Here is a 7,356-nt window from a genome sequence, read left to right as displayed (position 1 = left end):
TTATTTAGAATGTATTATTATCATTTATATTTTTACTCTTTGTTAATATATTTATTGTGATGTGTGAGTGTCTGTGTCCAGATTATTTCTCTTGTGGATAATCAGAGTTCTCATCTTTTTCACAAAATTTCAAAAAGTTTCCATGACTTTTTCATGAGCTAAAGTGAATTTTCCATGACTTTCCAGCACCTACATATGTAGAATTGATCAGACTTGTAGGGTTAAATCTGAAACATTAACTCTTTCCACTCACCTTATGGTTTGGGATTATAGTTTTTGAACATTCTAAATCCTGTCAGTGCATTTATGTTCGTCTCTTTTAAACAAGAGATGCAGGGTCGGGGTTGGATAAGCCACTGAAGGAACACAAGTGGTTGAACACAAGTTGTTGAGCAGCCAGTCCACCGTTCATCCATTGAATCCTGTCTTCTCTCGTTTGCCCTCACAAACCAACATACTCTTTATGTTTTTAGGTTCTTTTTTCAGACCTAGAGTGTTATTTCATACCTGACAGTTTGGACTGCTCACTAGCGTCTTCCTCAGAGTCACGTGATAGAATATTGGAAGAGCAAATGAATCTCACTGGACCAACATAGTCTTTGTGGTGGGTTTCATAGTGATGACACACATTATACTCCTCAAAAACCTCCGCACTTTCTTTACACATCAGACAAACTGCACACTCCTCACACAGCAAAAGAAGAATCGGTCGTGCAATGTTCTTTGAAAACTCACCAGCCTCTGTCAACTTTGACTACTTTAACACGAGACATGTTACTGTCCTTAACTGTACTACAGTAGTTTGTACTACAGTACTCTGTACTACAGTAGTTTGTACTACAGTACTCTGTACTACAGTAAATGTAATCTAATGTAAATACATAATATAATTATTTAAATATAAATACTTAATATAAATATAATTTTTTTAATAAAAAAAAAGAGAAAACTACAAACATGCAGATGTGATTTAAATATGGGCTACATTTGAAATTTCATGGTTTCTGTTTGTTTCGAGCTGTGGATCTGATCTCCACTCATCATAAAAACATAAAACTAAAACTATAACTGTATGAATCAGGAGGTGTTTGTCTGTTTGTGTCTGGTGTGGTTTGAACCTTTTGCTCAGATGAAATATAATGTGTGTAATGTACCAGCAGAGGGCAGCAGTGCTCTTATAACAGGACTCACACTATACTCACACTGTAGTGCTGCTGTTGGGCCACAAGAGGGGGCTGTCATTGCACATTTAAACTCAGGTTTTGTCTGTGTTCTGTCCTCAGCCTCTGCTCTGGACCTGCGCCCGTGTGACCCTCTGCAGCCCAAACAAGCCCCAAAGTAAGACTCACCCTTTCACATCACATTTATTTTGTTCTGACTCTTTTTGTAAAATGATTTGAAGTTATTTCTGCAGGTTTCAGGTCATTTTACGTGAATTATTTGCTTAGAACTAAAATGTTACAATGGCCAAAGTTTTTCTCTAATTATAAACATGATTGTCTGATTTGATTTCAGTCAAACCCAAGTTGAAGTGTTGAATCTGAGCTGGACTTTGTGACACACCCCACTGTAAGAACTCAACGTGTACTTTTATTATTCAGTTATTTATAGTCCAGTATTTACATGTTATTCTGGGATTTCAAAGTTCTTTTTAGTCCTAGTTTAGTCCTTGGTTTAGTCCAGTTTAGTCCTGATTTAGTCCTGGTTTAGTTCTGGTTTAGTCCAGGTTTAGTCCTGGTTTAGTCCTGGTTTAGTCTGGGTTTAGTTCTGTTTTAGTCCTGGTTTAGTCCTGGTTTAGTCTGGTTTAGTCCTGGTTTAGACCTGGTTTTGTCCTGGTTTAGTCCTTTTTTAGTCCTGGTTTAGTCCTGGTTTAGACCTGGTTTAGTCCTGGTTTAGTCCTGGTTTAGACCTGGTTTAGTCCTGGTTTAGTCCTGGTCTAGTCCTGGTTTAGTCCTGGTTAAGTCCTGGTTTAGTCCTGGTTTAGACCTGGTTTTGTCCTGGTTTACCTGGTTTAGTCCTGTTTTTAGTCCTGGTTTAGTCCTGGTTTAGTCCTGGTTTAGTCCTGGTTTAGACCTGGTTTTGTCCTGGTTTAGACCTGGTTTAGTCCTGGTTTTAGACCTGGTTTAGTCCTGGTTTAGACCTGGTTTAGTCCTGGTTTGTCCTGGTTTTAGTCCTGGTTTACCTGGTACCTGGTTTAGTCCTGGTTTAGTCCTGGTTTAGACCTGGTTTAGTCCTGGTTTAGTCCTGGTTTAGACCTGATTTAGTCCTGGTTTAGACCTGGTTTAGTCCTGGTTTAGACCTGGTTTTGTCCTGGTTTAGTCCTGGTTTAGACCTGGTTTAGTTCTGGTTTAGTCCTGGTTTAGACCTGGTTTAGTCTTGGTTTAGTCCCGGTTTAGTCCTGGTTTCGTTTGTTGTTTGTTATAAATATTTTTAACACGTTTTTCTCTCTCTGAAGGCCGCGCTCTGATTGGACGATACACGAGCGTCACTTCCTGCTGCGGTGGGTCACATGACAAACAGGAAGCTGCTGGGATCCTTTTTTGGTCAGAGATCATTTTGATTCAACAAATTCATCTCATATTTGTATCTCATTATCATATTATCTAATGACACGTGTTTGTCTGGCCACAAAACACAACACAGACGACGACGACGCTCACCCAAACATTCCTCAAATATTCTTTATTTATATTATATAACGTTTACTTTTTGTGTGATGCATTAAAAAAATAAAATAAAAATCAGCAACGTGTCTTTAAAAAAAAAAAAAAAAAAAAGAGTCTAGGTAGGTTTAAAATCGATGCGAGGCACTTTAATTTTTCATCTTCCGACCGTAAAATTTGTGTCCATTCTTCTCTGACCAGTGAATTTCAGATTCTAGAAAGTGATGAAGTCAAATTCTCAGATGGAGGCAGAAAAAAGCGTTTTAAAATTACCGTATTTTTCGAACTATAAGTCACTTTGGAGTATAAGTAGCACTTTTTGGGGGAATTTATTTAATAAAATCAGAGACCAGGATCCAATATTTCCTGTCGAAAGTCAAGTTCTAGAAGAGAGAACAACAGACTGTTAACGTCACATATGAACAGTTCTTCAGATAAATATAACATAAACAACAGAACAAGTTTACCAAACTCTCCATCTCACTCCAAATCACTAAATCTATTCAATTCTTCATCCTCGGTGTCACTTCTGAAAAACTCGGCCTCGACCTCCGACCTTCTGTGTCGCTGTCGTCAGACTCGGCGTCATATATGTTATTAGGTTCTTTTTTCAGACCTACAGTTTTGTTTCATACCTGACAGTTTCGACTAGGGATGGGCATGATTAATCGAGTACTCGATAATTGATCATTGAGAATTTCATCGATTATGTTCATTTTAATCATCAAACCGAATGTAGGTTGTTGTGTGTATCGTGACCAAACAGGTGTGTACATGTGTCTCTGCATCAGAAGGAGCGAGACACAAACAGTGGGTCAGTCTGGAACGAACCAAAGCACAAATGTGGATTTAACAATGACTTGTACAAGAAATTCCACGCTTTCCGTTGCGTTTGACACAAGTGTGAGTCCATGTGCACAGTGTATAAAGCAGCACATATGTTTCTGTGTCCAGTAGGAAAAAGTTTTACCAGGTGAGAGTCGCTCAATGTGGATGACGAGGCCCCGCCCCCCTCCCCCCGTACGCTGTCCTGGTTTTGACAAACACAAATCTGGTCACACTAACCTGTATTCACCTGAGTCATGTCTTTTAATCCAACACAAGTTGAACCACATCAGCGACACAAGAGCTGGAGTTTTATCTTCACTTAGTTTATGCAAATTAGTGATGTGGTTTTAAGTTTTGTTTCTGTGAGATTTGAACAAAACTGAATTAAACACATTATAATGTCAAACAGCTGATGTGGCTCTAGAGTCGTTACGGTTTATATGTCGTAAAGTTTAATTTATTTATGCAGATTAGTAGTGCAGATAGTAATAATAATGATGATCATTTTAATATAAAAACATTAATGATTAATCGATAATCGATCGTTAATTCTTCCAACGAAAATTTCATCGAATGCCCATCCCTAGTTTCGACTGTTCACTAGCGTCTTCCTCAGAGTGGTCACGTGATGTTTCTGTGATGTGTCCGTTCAGCTGATTTAAACACGTTTTGACGCTGTCTTTCTATCGGTGGAGGCAGAACAACAGCGCCACCTGCAGACCCACTTCCTCAGGACAGTATCCCAGGTGTGTGAGAGTAAAAAAGCCCACTCGTCCCGGTTTACAGTCCCATGTGCACGTTTCCGTATTTCGATTGCCTCTTTAATCCAGCGACGATGTTTGTTTTCCTCTGTCCCAAAACCTGTTTAAATCAGCTGACCAGACACGTCACAGAAACATCACATGACCACTCTGAGGTAGAGCGCTAGTGAGCAGTCCAAACTGTCAGGTATGAAAACAAACCTATGGTCAGAAAAAAGAACCTAATAACATAAATTATCAGAAGACCAAATGAACCTCATCGGACTAGACTCAGCATCAGTTCCAGTTAGAATTATTCGTGTCTTTGTGAATCTCGACAGGATGGTTTCAGTGTCACTGAAGTCCAGACTTTGTCCATCCATCCAGTGACTTCAGGAAAGTTTCATGGTGCATCCTCCTGGTGTCACAAGTTTCTCTCTCACTCCAAACTTTCTTTCTGCTTCTCGATTATCGTTTTCAGCTGCAGATTTCACGACTTGCAATTTGTTAATCTGCAGAATCTGATTTTGTTTTTGGGGCATTTGTGTTCAATCTTCTCAATTGTCTTTATAAGTTTGTTTAAATGTTAAATTGTTCAGTGGTGCAGAATAGGGTTGTGCGGTAATACAGTATATCGTGGTATCAAAAAATAGCAACGGTATCAGTTTAATTACCGTCATTTTAAAAAGCTGCAGCGCATAAGGACCTAGTATAATATAATTTATTCATATCTAAATTTGCTCAGCACAAATTATTGTGTTGTTGTATTTTCAATATAATGTTATCACGATTTAAAACTAAGAGTATTTATAATGTTTCTTGGGGAGATGAAGTTTGATTAGTTTCGTTCCGCTGTCATGTGACGCTCATAAGGGAGACCAAGACAAGATGGCAAGTCCGGCTGCAAGCGAGTTGGTCCTCCCCAAAAATACTCGTACTTCTGTAATTTGGCAGCATTTTAGCTTCAGGCGCACATTTCTTTACGTTTTACAGAAAAGAAACTTAAAACCGCATGTCTCATTTGCATGAACTGATAAAAACAGCTCACTTTTGTGCTGCTAAAGCGGTTTAGCTTTTGTTGGACTAAAGGACACAACTCAGTGGAATATATGGTGTTTTATTCTGTGGAATATATGTTTTTTCTGCGACAGAGGATGTTGCGGCTGACGGTGAGTCTGTTCTGTGCGTGTGTCGCGTTGGAGACAGTTCGTGTTTTAACTTTTCAGAGATTATGGGCCTGGCTCCACTGCATGTGTGTATTTCGCCTTACATGAGCGTAAAAACTGCAACTTTTGGACGTGTAACTTTTAGAATGCATGGAAAGTGAACGAGGGCGCGCATATGGAGCAGCACGTCCTGCGCGCATAGATTTCAGAACATAGGATACATCCTATATTTTGACGCTCTACGCGAGCATAGGTGGTATCAAAATGTTGGATACCGCCCAGCCCTAGTACAGAAGTAATGGTGCGATCGACTGACATGATTCAGACAGAACAGAGGCTCGTTCTTTAACTTCTTAGGTTCTTTTTAAAGACAATGCAGTAAAGTGTATTTACCTTGTTGACATGTTTCGGCTTAAAAAGAACCTAAGAAGTTAAAGTAGACAAGAAGACAAAATGAACATCATTGGCTTAATAAGAGGCTCTTTCTGCAGGAGACATGTGCAGTAGAGTGAAGTGACAGTGGTACAGGAGGAACAGGAGCAGCACATACTCACACACAAGACTAGAACCTCTCACCGCTTCACTGTCAACATTTGAATATATCAGTCACACTGAAGTATAAGTCACAGGAAACACCCAAACATGAAAAAAGTGTCACTTAAAGTTTGAAAAATCCTGAACATTTATTGCCGTATTAAAAACATGCGTGATATTAAAGTCAGACAATAAAACAGACAAACAGTTTACACAAAGACATGAAACAGGCCCAGCAAATGATTCAGGTTGATAATTTAGTTCTTCATATACTGATAACATGTAATTATCACATTTTTCCTCACGTGTTTCTATTAATTTAAAACCAGACTGAACCTGGAGCAGTTTCCTCAGGCCAGACAAAAGTCATTATGATTGTGAGAACAAAGAGAACAACAAGAGAAGGAAATACAATTAAAAGTTGCAAAAAATGATTTCAGATTGTCACATGAAGCTTTTGACACTTTAGACTCACTCACAGTGGGAAGAGCAAGCACAACTCATTCATTTTATATTTTATTACTTATCTTTCTATTTTATTTTACTGTACATTTACATTTATATAATTTGACACCTGTCCTACTTATTTTTATTTATTATTTTTTATTTTTTTCATTTATTATTACTTTTTTGTTTGCTTTTTTTTTTTGGATCATTTGCGGCAAACAAAAACAAAATATAACCCGCGACTACATAGGTCATGGCAGGAAGGTCCGAGCTGAAACAAAGGCACCAAACGCATGAACAACAAGTTTGGATTCACAACTCCACTCCCTGGACATATAAAAGACAAAATATCAATTAAAACAAACAAAACTCAGCGCACAATTCATAAACTCCAGAGCTGTGTATTTTCCAAAACATGACTATACTCTTTTTTTAAAGGTTTCTACAGTGTTGGACTGTTTAAAGTCATCGCTCCAAATATTTTACAATCCAAAAACTCTAACAAAAACACAATCACTTTCTTCCTCATTCTTATCTTTTTTTTTTGTTTGTTTGTTTGTTTTGTTTTTTGTTTCCCCTGTTTATGGTCGTACAAAGTAATAACAATGTTAACAAAGGTACAAAAGTTTGTCATATATGGTCGTGCGAAACAAACAACAATGAAAATGAAAGAATTATTTTTTTGTTTATGGTCGTACAAACTAATAATAATGTTAACAACAGCACAAAAGTTTATCATTTATGATCATGAGAAATAAAAAAAAAAAGAAGAAATGTAAGGACATTTTGTTTTTGTTTATGGTCGTACAAATTAATAATGATGTTAAAGAAGGTGAAAAAGTTTATCGTTTATGATCGTGTGAAACAAACATCGATGAGAATTTAAAAAAAATGTAAGGACATTTTGTTTTTGTTTATGGTTGTGCAAAACTAATACTAACATTAACAAAGGTGAAAAAGTTTATTGTTTATGATCGT

At 37.6% G+C, this 7,356-nt stretch overlaps 1 protein-coding gene across 1 annotated transcript in view; it reads left to right on the top strand.

Annotated features, from left to right (window-relative positions):
• The first annotated feature begins 1,540 nt into the window (after nt 1-1,540).
• LOC110163832 (poly(rC)-binding protein 3) overlaps nt 1,541-7,356 on the top strand; it is a 50,477-nt gene continuing 44,661 nt past the window's right edge. Inside the window, exons 1-2 of the mRNA XM_055154204.1 lie at nt 1,541-1,569; nt 2,456-2,543. The gene's annotated coding sequence lies outside the window, so the exon portion shown is untranslated. The remainder of the gene's footprint in view (nt 1,570-2,455; nt 2,544-7,356) is intronic.

The sequence above is a fragment of the Boleophthalmus pectinirostris genome, unplaced genomic scaffold, assembly GCF_026225935.1.
Source record: "Boleophthalmus pectinirostris isolate CB_2022bp ecotype Guang Dong unplaced genomic scaffold, ASM2622593v1 HiC_scaffold_1, whole genome shotgun sequence".
NCBI classification, from domain to species: Eukaryota; Metazoa; Chordata; class Actinopteri; order Gobiiformes; family Gobiidae; genus Boleophthalmus; species Boleophthalmus pectinirostris.
The sequence above is the reverse complement of the archived record's forward strand: the minus strand, read 5'-3'. Positions and strand labels throughout refer to the sequence as shown.